This window comes from Acipenser ruthenus, unplaced genomic scaffold (genome assembly GCF_902713425.1).
Source record: "Acipenser ruthenus unplaced genomic scaffold, fAciRut3.2 maternal haplotype, whole genome shotgun sequence".
In the NCBI taxonomy this organism is placed as follows: domain Eukaryota; kingdom Metazoa; phylum Chordata; class Actinopteri; order Acipenseriformes; family Acipenseridae; genus Acipenser; species Acipenser ruthenus.
In genome coordinates this window covers 87,389-102,070 of record NW_026707684.1, presented here as the reverse complement: position 1 = coordinate 102,070, position 14,682 = coordinate 87,389, and positions in this window count along the sequence as shown.

Below are 14,682 nucleotides of genomic sequence, written 5' to 3'. Positions count from 1 at the left end.
TACTTATGCAACCAGTAAATTTCATTTTGTACATTTTCTTTGAAAGTTTTGCTGACTTTTAACATCCTCCTCATATAACAGTGTTCAGTTTAACCACTACGGCTTTGAATAAAAAAAGTTTGTTCGGAAAAACTGTGCACACATTATTTGTAATTCAACAAAATGTGACATTATTGGTAGGGGGTGAATACTTCTGCAAACCACTGTATTTCTGGCTGAGTTATCAGACCTATGTACTTAATAGAATATGCCTTCCTTTATCTGTTAAATAATCAATCCGTTTGTATATCATACAGGGAGAACATTCTTGTAGGGTAATTCTGTATTTAAACAATATTACATTTGTATTTCTAAGGTAGATTAGAGATATAAAAAATATATACTTTTATAAGATTCGTAATTACCTGGGAAGAATTCACAAGTTTGTTTTGCACACCTGAGTTGGTTTGACTATAATTGTGAGATGAGATTGCCTTTTCGGTGTTTCATCTTGTTTTCATGTGGTGCTATATTGATCTTTTCATCTTTCTATATTTACAGCTGTGGCCAAATGTTTTGCATCACCTAGAATTTTAGGATTGGGTCACAATAAAAAAACTATATGAATATTTTGATATTTTATTTAACATTGTGTAATCAAAGTAACTACATAATGATATCGCTAAAAAAAAAAAAAAAGTCTACCGGAAGCCATAATAGTAGTACAAAATTCAATAAGACAAACAATTGCACTGTTTTAAAACTGTGGGCAGGAAATTACAGTCTAATAGCAATTCACAAACCACAAAACAAACCAGCTTGTTTTTTGACTGACTTCGTATTGTTTGTGTTTAATTAAGGGGTTTCTTTTTGACATCCTGATCCTAAGTTTTAGAAAACAAATTTCCCCTTGGAGCCAAATGGAGAAAACTGTGTATAAAAAGAATGGCTTGTAAACCGAATACATTGACAGATTTGATCTGTATTGAACATGGGTTTCTCTGTCAGCCTGGCCACTCTGACATATCATCACTACTCTGAGTAGTTTTTGCTTATCTTAAATCCCCAATGTGCGTGTCAAAGGTTTCATCTCAGCCTTCATAACAAACAATTGTGTAGAGCTGACAACCAGTAGGTACTGTACAATACATCTACCGCACAGCCACAGGATTTAACAAAGGTGAGTTCAACTGCCAAACCACCAGCTGTTGACATTATTTATTGTAAAGAATGTAGTGCATGATTGCAATAGTCTAGCTCCTCTCCAGTCTCTCAGCATTTCAATCAACACCACCACCATTTCAAACAGCACTGAGAGTCTAGCATCACTGCAGTCTCACTGCATTTCAATCAACACCACCACCATTTCAAACAGCACTGAGAGTCTAGCATCACTCCAGCATTTCAATCAACACCACCACCATTTCAAACAGCACTGAGAGTCTAGCATCACTCCAGCATTTCAATCAACACCACCACCATTTCAAACAGCACTGAGAGTCTAGCATCACTCCAGCATTTCAACCAACACCACCACCATTTCAAACAGCACTGAGAGTCTAGCATCACTCCAGCATTTCAACCAAAACCACCACCATTTCAAACAGCACTGAGAGTCTAGCATCACTCCAGCATTTCAATCAACACCACCACCATTTTCTAGTTAAAATGTTTGTCATTGAATTTTGTTGTAATTCACTGTTTAAACCTCAGCTTTGCTACAGGATTTCCAAATGTATATTTACAAGGATATTTTAAGTTCTAGGAAATAAACTTTCTCTTTCTCTTACAGGGCCATGGCACAAGGCTGGAGCAAAAGAGGGTGTACAAACACAAACTCCCAGCTCCTCTGAAATCAGGATTGTGCTGGTGGGGAAAACTGGAGCTGGGAAGAGTGCCTCAGGAAACACCATCCTGGGCAGAGAAGAGTTTGAGGCGAAAGCCAGCTCCAAATCAAAAACCAAGGAGTGTGTTAAGAGAACAGGAGAAGTTGCTGGGAGACGCGTTGCTGTGGTCGACACACCGGGCTTGTATGATACGAAACTGTCTCAAAAGGAAGCTCTATTTAATGCTGTGCAATGCATCACCAAGTCTGCCCCGGGACCCCACGCTTTCCTCCTGGTGATACAGGTGGGCCGATTCACAGAGGAAGAGAGGAGAACAGTGAAGCTAATCAAGGAGAGTTTTGGTGGGAAAGCTACAAACTACATAATGGTCCTTTTTACCCGCGTGGACGATCTGGAAAAAGGAGAGACGATTGAGCAATATGTTAAAGAAGCTGAAGATGATCTCGAGCAGCTGCTAATGGAATGTGGGTACAGGTATCATGCCTTCAACAACAATGAAAAGAACGATCGCACTCAGGTCACAAAGCTCATAGAAAAAATAGAAGCCATGATGACAGCAAACAACAAAATGAGGCAGATAGAAGAGTTAATCCAAGATGATGAGAGAGAAATGAGAAAGAAAGTATTAATGTTAGAGAATATGGAAAAACAACACAGAGAATACACATCAGCATTGACACGTTACAAGCAAAGAGCAAGAGAAGAAGCAGAAAGATCCACAGTGCAATACATAATAGCAGCAGGAGCAGCAGGAGCAGCAGTAGGAACTGCAGTAGGAGGCCCAGTAGGGGCAGCAGCAGGGGCAGTAGTAGGGGCAGGAGCAGCAGCAGCAGTAAAAAACTGTTCTATAATGTGAGGCCCAGTGGAGCAGTGTCAGACAGTCCCAACAGCACACACCCAGCATGCACTATATCATGTAGAACAAATGCTTTTGTAATGTTACACAAATGTACCATTCTTTTGTTAGAACTATGATTATAAATGTTTAGTTCTCTATTGGGTATTGTGATTTCTGTAGTTAAATCTGTGATAGAAGAATATTGTTGTTCATGTGCTGTTAAATAAAAATGAATTCTCCCTGACTGATGGCCTGTGTACCTGTGTATCTGTTGTGACAGGGCAGAGGCCCTGCACAAGCAAAATGTGTGTTTTGTGGCTGGCAGCCATCTTGGGCTCAGATGTGGAGGAACAGCCTGGGGACAAGATGGCGGCTTTTACACACCCACCTGTTAAAATGTTTAACTGATAACTGCTTTAATAGTTTTTTTGAAAAAGTGTGGAATGTGGCCAGGTGGTAATGGAATGATTGTTTGTCAGTTACCCCTGGCCACACCCTATATAAGAGTGTGTAGTCGAGAGGGTGTGTACTGTGTAGTAAAGTAGTGAGCAGTTTTGTTTCTTATGTTTTCTGAATAAAACCGGACTTTCCTTTTGTTCCTGAGCCAAACCTTGTTCTTGTTTTTGTGTACGGAAACTTGTGAATACTGCACTAGACAGGCACAGCAAGCCGCTTTGAAATTGACAACGTCACACTGTACATTAACCTGACTGATGGCCTGTGTACCTGTGTATCTGTACATTACCAAGTAACACATCCTGTCTGCTCTCTCCAGCAGCGCTTCCCCAGTACAGTCAGTCAGTTTATTAATAATAAAAATAAATTCTCTGTGATTGATGGCCTGTGTACCTGTGTATCTGTACATTACCAAGTAACACATGCTGTCTGCTCTCTCCAGCAGCGCTTCCCCAGTACAGTCAGTCAGGTTATTAATAATAAAAATAAATTCTCTGTGATTGATGGCCTGTGTCCCTGTGTATCTGTACATTACCAAGTAACACATCCTGTCTGCTCTCTCCAGCAGCGCTTCCCCAGTACAGTCAGTCATGTTATTTTATAAGTCAGCTAATTCAAATCTCTCTCGTGTGTTGTAAATATTCTATACTTTTTTTTACATATTAATGTTATTGTTATTTGAGGTTAAATAAGTATAAAACTGAGTTTTAATATTTTAATGCAGGGAACATGCAATATGATTAAGCAAAATATAAGCTTAATATATATGTGTGACAGGACGGAAGACCTATACATGTAAATGCCATAATCCTTCGAATTTAAGACGCACTTCTTGAACCATTTTTTGCTTCTCAAAAATATCCTGCGTTTTAAATTTGAGTAAGGCATAGTGATGTGTGTATTAAAATCAAAAACAAAAGACGGGACTACCCGAGTACACAAGCAGCAACGTGACCGAGAAAAGACAAACCGTTACTGCCCAAACTCGAATCATCCATGACATACAGGCAGCCATTTTTAAAGAAGCGTCATTAGCTTCCTGAGGAATTCAAAGTGAAGCTTTTACAATTTCAGCGTTTCTAACAAACAGTACCAGCTTGGGCAGATCGGAAATGCGGACGAGACCCCGTATTTTCCGACAGTTCACAAATTGGGAGAAACACAGGTTGCGACTGTTGTGTTTGCAATGCGGTCAATGCTGTTGTGGCTGCTGGGTTAGACGTTGCCTGATGTTGTGGAGAGTTGTGACGTGCTTGCTGTTGCTGGGATGCGTGATGCTGTAAGTGAGCGAGTGTGTGTGTGTACGACAGAGACGCCATCTGAAGTATTATAGTGTGCAGCACAGTAAACAAGCTCTGTGGTTAATCTACAACAACAACTCTGTTTTGTGTCGGTTTTGTACGATACAACAGCGTAATTGAGGTTGTATCTTTGTTTTATTGTTTCCTCAAATTGAGGGTGGGAAATTTGGGCTACGTCTTAAATTCGAGGATGTGTTAAATTCGAAGGACTACGGTAGTGTTTTGTGTATTTTGTATTTAAGTGTGGCAGGGATAGGATTAATTCCAATATGGAATGTGGCTGGGTCTTGATTGAATAATTGACCATCAATCATGTCCCAGCCACTTGGTATAAAAGGGAACATGATCCTTTGTTTGTGGAGATAGTTATGAGTAGAGCTGGGAGTAGCAGGCTGTGCTCTTGGCTATCGCACTGCGACAGCATTGCTTGGGTGAGTTTTATTTTAAAAGGTCCACACAGCAGTGTGGAGTAGTGGTTAGGGCTCTGGACTCTTGACCGGAGGGTCGTGGGTTCAATCCCAGGTGGGGGGACACTGCTGCTGTACCCTTGAGCAAGGTACTTTACCTAGATTGCTCCAGTAAAAACCCAACTGTATAAATGGGTAATTGTATGTAAAAAATAATGTGATATATTGTAATAATTGTAAGTCGCCCTGGATAAGGGTGTCTGCTAATAAATAATAATAATAATAATTTGTATTATTGATTTATTTGTAAAACTTTTTTTTCTGTAGTTCCTCTCTGTTGCTAGGAAGCGTTATCCCACCCTGCCACCATATGTAGCAGGTTAGCGTTGCGGTCAAGTCTGGTCAGTGGCAGGAAAGCAAACCCAGAGACAAAAGCTGCAGTTTTAAGCGCAATGAACACTTTTACTAGCAATAAAAACAAAAAAAAAAGGCACAGGGGCCAAAATAAAAGGTCCACACAAATCAAGTCACGCACCAAAAACACAAACTTTGCTATCAGGCTGGGCAGCTGCTTTCACTGATGGCTTTCTCCTTGCTACCTCCCCCAAACAAAGGATCTTCCCTTTTATACCATGTGGCTGGGACTTGATTGACTGATCAATTATTCAAATCGAGACCCAGCCACGTTCCACATTGGAATTAATCCTATCCCTGCCACACTTAAATACAAAATACACAAAACACTATTTATATATACAGGGCTTCCACCCTGTCCTAATATTATACCATGGTCCTACTGGAAGTGACTCTGCAGCAGCAGTCTCTACATAGATTGATGTTAGCCTGAACGCTAAATATGTTAGTGCCCATGACATTGTCCTCTGTCACTTTGAGGTCATGAGCATTTTGCAGTCTCTGCTGTATAAAGACAAAACACTTTCTGCTCCGTTTGTACTAATATGTTCTTCACTTTTTGCTCTGGAGCAGAAGTCACTTTGGACAGTGTGGCAAGCTTTGTAAAATAATTGAGAGAATCACAGAATACAGTTGTATACCGAGTATGAAGTTAATATTGTGAAGCGTTACTGTAGGTCTTTAGAATCCAGAGAACAAAAAGTCACATGACCCCAATTTTATTTTACATGTATTTTACCAGAAAGTCACTTGAGATTAAAAATCTATTTTACAAGTAAGACCTGACCAAGAAGACTTGTAACAAACATTAACATGACATCTCACGCACACATGATGCAGTTTGCTGTTACAACATTATCAGTGATGTGCTGAAGCCATGCAAAGACACTAAGTTAATGTATTTTCAGTACCACGGAGCAAAGTAACAAAAGCTTTTTAACAGTTTCTGTGAGTATCTTAGTGACCTGCAAAATTAAAAATGATCGAGACCTGAGTTCATCAGCATTGGTACTAATTGTTAAATTACTAAGTTAACATTTTTATTTCTAGGATTTGAAAATAACCTTTTCCTTTCTTTTTTCAGGACCAGAACATGAAGATGGAGCAAAAGAGGGTGTACAAACACAAACTCCCAGCCACCCTGAAATCAGGATTGTGCTGTTTGGGAAAAGTGGAACTGGGAAGAGTGCCTCAGGAAACACCATCCTGGGAAGAAAGGAGTTTGATTCGAGGGTCCGCTCCAGATCAGAGACTAAGGGGTGTGTTAAGAGAACAGGAGAAGTTGCTGGGAGACGCGTTGCTGTGGTCGACACACTGGGCTTGTATGATACGAAACTGTCTCAAAAGGAAGCTATATTTAATGCTGCGCAATGCATCACCGAGTCTGCCCCAGGACCCCACGCTTTCCTCCTGGTGATACAGGTGGGCCGATTCACAGAGGAAGAGAAGAGAACAGTGAAGCTAATCAAGGAGAGATTTGGTGGGAAAGCTACAAACTACATAATGGTCCTTTTTACCCGCGTGGACGATCTGGAGGAAGGGGAGACGATTGAGAAATATGTTAAAGATGCTGAAGATGATCTCAAGCAGCTGCTAATTGAATGTGGGTACAGGTATCATGCCTTCAACAACAAAGAAAAGAACGATCGCACTCAGGTCACAAAGCTCATAGAGAAAATAGAGGCCATGATGACAGCAAACAACAACACCTACTACACCAGTGAGATGTTACAGCAAGTAGATGAAAAAATAGAAAAAAGAATAATAGAGATCATGAAGGAGAAGAAAGAGCAAATAGACCTGGAGATAGAGAAGCTGAAGGCAAAGTACCAGCACAAGCTTCAAGAGAAAATGAGGCAGATAGAAGAGGAAATCCAAGACGAAGAGAGAGAAATGAAAATGAGAGAATTAATGTTAGAGAATGACAAAAAACAACAGAGAGAATGCACATCAGCATTGACACATTACAAGCAAGGAGCAAGAGAAGAAGCAGAAAAATCCCCAAATACAATACAATACATAATAACAGTATTGAAAACGTGTTATGTAACAAAGGTAATAGGAGTAGCAGGAGCAATTCTATGGGGCCTAGCAGAGGCAGCAGGAGCAGTAACAGTAACAGCAGCAGTAAGAGGCCCAGTAGGGGCAAAAGCAGAGGAAGCAGCATGGGAAGCAACAGTGGCAAGAACAGGAGCAGGGTCAGCAGTAGAGGCAGGGGCAGCAGTAAGGTCAGCAGCAGGGACAGGAGTAGGGCCAGCAGCAGGGGCAGGAGTAGGGCCAGCAGCAGGGGCAGGAGTAGGGCCAGCAGTGAGGCCAGGAGTAGGGGCAGCAGCAGAGCCAGGAGTAGGGCCACAAGCAGGGGCAGGAGTAGGGCCAGCAGCAGGGGCAGGAGTAGGGCCAGCAGCAGGGGCAGGAGTAGGGCCAGCAGTGAGGCCAGGAGTAGGGGCAGCAGCAGAGCCAGGAGTAGGGCCACAAGCAGGGGCAGGAGTAGGGCCAGCAGCAGGGGCAGGAGTAGGGCCAGCAGCAGGGGCAGGAGTAGGGCCAGCAGTGAGGCCAGGAGTAGGGGCAGCAGCAGAGCCAGGAGTAGGGCCACAAGCAGGGGCAGGAGTAGGGCCAGCAGCAGGGGCAGGAGTAGGGCCAGCAGCAGGGGCAGGAGTAGGGCCAGCAGTGAGGCCAGGAGTAGGGGCAGCAGCAGAGCCAGGAGTAGGGCCACAAGCAGGGGCAGGAGTAGGGCCAGCAGCAGGGGCAGGAGTAGGGCCAGCAGTAAGGCCAGGAGTAGGGCCAGCAGCAGGGGCAGGAGTAGGGCCAGCAGCAGGGGCAGGGGTAGGGCCAGCAGCAGAGCGCGGAGTAGGGCCAGCAGCAGGGGCAGGAGTAGGGCCAGCAGTAGGAGTAGGGCCAGGAGTAGGGCCAGCAGCAGGGGCAGGAGTAGGGCCAGCAGTGAGGCCAGGAGTAGGGGCAGCAGCAGAGCCAGGAGTAGGGCCACGAGCAGGGGCAGGAGTAGGGCCAGCAGCAGGGGCAGGAGCAGCAACAGTAAAGAAAATGTAATAACGTGAGGTCCAGTGGAACAGTGTCAGACAGTTCCAACAGCAACAGCACACACCCAGCATGCACTATATCATGCAGAACGAATGCTTTTGTAATGTCTTAGAACTATGATTATAAATGTTTAGTTCTCTATTGGGTATTGTGATTTCTGTAGTTAAATCTGTGATAGAAGAATATTGTTGTTCATGTGCTGTTAAATATAAATAAATTCTCTGTGATTGATGGCCTGTGTCCCTGTGTATCTGTACATTACCAAGTAACACATCCTGTCTGCTCTCTCCAGCAGCGCTTCCCCAGTACAGTCAGTCAGTTTATTAATAATAAAAATAAATTCTCTCTGATTGATGGCCTGTGTACCTGTGTATCTGTACATTACCAAGTAACACATCCTGTCTGCTCTCTCCAGCAGCGCTTCCCCAGTACAGTCAGTCAGTTTATTAATAATAAAAATAAATTCTCTGTGATTGATGGCCTGTGTACCTGTGTATCTGTACATTACCAAGTAACACATCCTGTCTGCTCTCTCCAGCAGCGCTTCCCCAGTACAGTCAGTCAGGTTATTTCCATGTTGTTTTATAACAGTCAGTTAATTCAAATCGCTTTCCTGTCTTAAATATTCTGTACTTTTATACATATTAATGTTGTTTGAGGTTAAATAATTATAACACTAAGTAAATATTTGAGGTGTTACAGCAAGTAAATGAAAACATAGATAGTATAGAATATAGAGTATAGAGATCATGAAGGAGAAGAAAGAGCGAGAAGACAGGGAGAGAAAGGAGCTGAAGGGAAAGTACCAGCGAGAGCTTCAAGAGAAAATGAGGAAGACAGACGAGGAAATCCAAGATAAAGAAGAGAGAGAAACGAGAGAGAGAGACAACGTTAGAGTGGGCATTGTAGAAGCACGTCACAGGGAAGATGCAAGATGGGAAGCAGAAAACTCCAATAGTTTCACAAAGCAATGCATAGGAATAGTGGTAAAAGGAGCCGCAGTGGCAGCAGCAGTAGGAGAAGCAGGAGTCTGACCGTGGCAATGACTTTAACAGCAACAGGAGGATTTGGAAAACGAGCTGCTGAAGCAGTGAGAGAACGCTGTTCTACACAGTGAGTCACAGACAGTGCCAAACAACACACTCACACCCCCACACACACACTGACACACCCACACTGACACACCCACACTGACACACCCACACTGACACCACTTGCAGGTCAAACAGTTTTTAAGGATATTTTCTTTTTCTTTAAGCCACAAGATTCCTGGATCAATTATCAGAACTATAGCCTGACATGTTGGAAAAACACAAGTAGAGAAAATCAGTTTAGAATCAATAGTGTGTTTCTATAGAGCAGGGGCGTCCAATCAATCTGGTCCTGGAGGGCCATAATTCCACTCCAGGTTTTACAGGTACAATGAGATCATGATCCACTGCAGGGTCTGGATGGAGGTTTAATTGGTTCAACTGAACAATTTAGAACAAGGCTGGAACAAAGACCAGGACTGGAATTATCAGCTTTGGCCACCCTGCTATAGCGCATGTATTAGGAATGTATTGTTACACAGTGTAGTGGTTTTAAAATATTTCTTTATGCTGCTTTTGTAACAATTCTGATTATTAAATGTTAAATTCTGTAATAGTCGATGGTGTTGCTCAGGTACTGCTGTTGAAATCTATTCTAATAAAAGGTATGTTTTGAAATCCTCCCCGGTCTTGCTTGTTGTGTGTGTATCTGTTCCTATCAGATCAAAGTGACGGGGAAGCTGTCCAGAGAGATGGGATCAAGGCAGGTGGGGTGGGGGTTCGTTGATAACTGTGTGCAGGTGAAAGGTGCAGCGGGATCTATCCATGGACAGGGACTTTGCTCAGAAGGTGCTCCTGCCCAAACTGACTGGCCTGTGAGTCCCTCGGTTTAAATAACTTTCAATATAAAGGGAGACTTGGGGCTCATTATCAGCCTCTACCTAGCCAGGATAAACCACAGAAGGATGGAAAGGTGGATTCCCTGTTACTGTAAAATGCTTTTAAACAATCCAGCTGTGGTTAACATAGGAGAGGCTTCTCGTAAAGATGAAGTCTTTTTTTATTCAAACACCACATTAAAAATTAATCTGTATTAGATTCTGTTGCTCCAATATTGAGATACAACCATTTCATTGAAATACAAATCAATAGATATTTATTAAGTGATGCTTTTTCTTTACAGTTCTATGTTGTGGAATGAAGAAAGCTCTGTATGTATTACAAAACCAACCAGAAACAACTCAGGTGCCTTCAACCCCCCCCCCCCCTGAATTTATATTTAACAACTCATGTGCCTTCAGCCCCCCCCCCTGAATTTATATTTAACAACTCAGGTGCCTTCAATCCCCCCCCTGAATTTATATTTAACAACTCAGGTGCCTTCAATCCCCCCTGAATTTATATTTAATAGCTTTTTTTGCTAACTTTGCTCTGGAATAAAACACTTTAAAAAACAGCCTGGTAGGTCCATCCCTGTTTAAATATCAGGTTGAGAAGCATTGCTTTGTACAGCCTACCTCACAGCACTGATCCCTCCAGCTTGCACCCCGCCAGCGCCATCTGCTGATGAAACACAGAATTACCATCCACCTCCACAACGGCTTTGCTTCTTCAGTAAGTGCATATTGTGGATCTGCGGAGTCTCATAACGATGTGACTCAAACTCTCAATACGCTGACAGCACTTCCACACTCCCACTGGAGCATCTTCACAAACAGATGCAGGTCAGATTGATAGATCCATACTGACAGAGTTTAACAGCAAATAAAACAACACTGTGTAGCCACTGCAGCCTGTGGCTCTTTAATAACAAAAGTATTACACACACAAAAGTATTACACACTCATAATTTAGTTTTGTTGTTAGTTGGTTCTTAAACTTTAGAACAATATGCTAAAATAAAAATGAATACATAGTTATCATTGTTGTGTTATTTTCTGTGGAATCTACAGGTAGAGGTATCAAATAAAGATCTCAGTTAACTAATGTATTCACATCTAAAACTAAGATTCATTTTGTAAAGCAAACCCCTGTGGCCTCAACAGATCTTTCAAACTTATCTGATCTATTAGAGTAGGTAGATAGTTAATATATTACTATGTTAAAATATATGCAGACCACTAAAGAAAGCTACCACGCTGTATAGCCTATTGTATAAACTCAATCTGTGGAGAAGGATAGATATATGTGTGTGAATGTGAGAGCAGGAGAGTCAGTCGACGCAGGCAGTGGGTAAAGGAAAAACACTTGTGGGTTCGGGTCGAGTTGCAGATCTTATTAAAGCGGGTCGGGTCGGGTCACGGGTAAGAAGACGGTGCTGCAGCGGACTGCGGGCCGGGTCCTGGTCCCGCACAGGACTCTGTACTGCAAGACACCACACACAGTTATACCTGAAAATTCACTTGAAGTGTGGACCCATCTTGTGAAGACCGTGCTATGAAACGTGTAAGTGTTTAATTCAGACTCAGATCTGAATTAAACACTTTTTTAGTTTTGTTTCTTCAAAGCCAGTTAATTAAATGCAGTTATTGTCTACGGATTTGAAATATGCTTTTTAAAACTCTATCAAACTATAAATTGAATATAAAAATATAACCAACCAAAAAACTGAATGATTAAATAATACCATAGGGCTTGATGTTTTCGGTTTTATAAATTAGTGGTTTAACTGCATTTATTAGTGATATTACTGGGCAAATATGAAACATAGAACCAGACACGGACTTGTGTGTACGTTTCTAAACATAAACATTAGATGTTAAGATTGAGAAAGGGTTATAACTACGGGATAAACAACAAGAAGCGTTGAATTGGTAAAAACGAGTCACTGTTTTGAGTGCTGTTAAACTGATACACCTGCTCTGTGTGAAGCCTGTGTATAGACCTGAATAGAAAGTATATTAAAATCTTCTCCTCAAAGCCACCCAGCAACTTTCAGTTAGAAGATTCGTAGAACTGATCCATCAAAAGTTCAAAGGGTGACGTCACATAATATTTTAATAAAAATAAAAAGACATTGCAGTAATGCGTAAAATAAAGGTAGCGCCTCAAGCCGGGGCTTGTCCGATGGGTGTTTCCAGTACGCTGTACTCAACATACATTTGTACAAATTATTTATTACATTTACGTACAGTACAAGATGTATTTTTAGCACTGCAAGACTACATACAGTGTGTTATGGCCTCAGGTGTAAACAAAATAAATCACTTTGTGTGCTGACCTTCAAAAGAATTTAAAAATGCACAAAGTAAATTAATGACGCCTGCTGTGAAATGGAGTCCTTGCGAAACCCTTTCACGTTTAGTTACTAATTATAACTGACGTTTTGAATGAATTCCAATCCTCTTGTAAACTGAAACTGAAGATGTTTTTTCTCTCCTCAAGGCGATGCGAGATCTTGGCAGGTAAGACAAGAGGGTGCGAGTTCAGGTGCTGACACTCCCTGCCCTACCTTATAACCCCATATATACTCCTACAGCAACGATAATATTAACACAGGGGCACAGATTATACGTCTTGAGGGGAAGTATGTCCATTGGATAGAGAGAGAGAGAGACAGAGAAAGATGGTATTAAAAAGCTAAAGGTTGGGGCTCCCGAGTGGCGCATCCAGTAAAAGCACTCGCTAGAGTGCAGGATGCGCTCTATAGCCTGGACGTTGCGAGTTCGAGTCCAGGCTATTCCACAGCCGACCGTGGACGGGAGCTCCCAGGGGGCGGCGCTCAATTGGCCGAGCGTCGTCTGGGGGGAGGGAGGGTTAGGTCGGACAGGGTGTCCTCGGCTCACCGCGCACCAGCGACCCCTTTAGTCTGGCCGGGCGCCTGCGGGCTTGCCTGTAATCTGCCCAAAGCTGCGTTGTCCTCCGACGCTGTAGCTCTGAGGCGGCTGCACGGTGAATCTGCAGAGTGTAAAGAAGCGGGCGGCTGACGGCACACGCTTCGGAGGACAGCGTGTGTTCATTTTCGCCCCTCCCGAGTCAGCGCAGGGGTGGTAGCGGTGAGCTGAGACTAAAAATATTGGGCATTTCAAATTGGGGAGAAAATAATAAAAACTAATTGGCAACGACTAAAATTAAAAAAAAAAAAAAAAAGCTAATGGTCATTTCTGAGAGTAACCCAGCCGCAGCTCCTATTGAAATCCTCACTGTGGAATGCACTAGATCAGGTACAGCTGCTCTCAAACTGCACCTCATTACACTGCTGGGTGTGTTTCTGTGAGCTTTACTGGAAATCACATGTTTATAAAGAACACGAAACTTAGAGATCGAGGTCACTGAGAAGGGAGGTGGATAGTTACTGTATTCGATTCGGGGAGTCTGAGTGTATGTCAGGTCTCTTGAGACTGTTTTGTGGGTTAATATTGAAATAATCAGGAGCCAGGAGTTTGAGCAGGGTTAGAAACTCACATTAGCCCTGCTGCTGCTGCTGCTGCTGCTACACCCAGTCCTGGGGTTCAGAGCTCCCCTCAATGAAGTCTAGTATTATTCATATTGAAATGATCAGGAGCCAGGAGTTTGAGCAGGGTTACAAACTGACACTAGCCCTGCTGCTGCTGCTGCACCCAGTCCTGGGGTTCAGAGCTCCCCTCAATGAAGATTAATTGTTTTTCTCTTTCAAAAACCATGATTGGGAAAGCCCTTTCTCATTAATTAATAAAGGTGTTTTGCATTAAAATTGTACTGAGATTTTATTCTATTGATTTTTTTTACAATACTGTCCAATGCTTTTTCGATGACTCCCCCTGCACAAAACGCAGCCATGTCTTTACCAGGGGAGACCCTCGGGGAACCTGCAGTTGCACAATAAACACATAATAAATGTTCCAGTTTACCTGATTGTGATGCCATTTGCTGTGCTGTGGTTTCTAAGGACCTGGCAGTGACATTCCTGACCGGCTGTTATTTTATACAGTGCCAGTTCAATTGAAACATTGAATATAAAGCACAGTTAAAGGCCGATATACTCCAACAGCACCCCTCTGATTATTCTTTCCAGCATTGCTTATCCCTATAAGGGCTCCAGTTTTAACTTCTTATTCATCCTTCCTTCACCTAATGCAATACAATACACATGTATTTTTATATAGCAACCTCCCTTCACACCATGGCATCCCACTGCGCTGTGCAAACAAAACCAGAGAGCTCAAATATACAACACACTCCAGTTACATGCAATTATAGAAAAGCACATTCAAAAAAGTACGTTTTAATTTAGACTTAAAAGAATCCAGTGTTTCAATCTGCCTGATGTCAACCGGAATAGAGTTCCACAAACAAGGAGCACGACAGCAAAAGCTCCAGCTGATTTAAGACGACTTTTTGGAATAATTAAGAGTTCTGCATTTTGTGATCTCAAGGAGCGAGTAGGAATATACA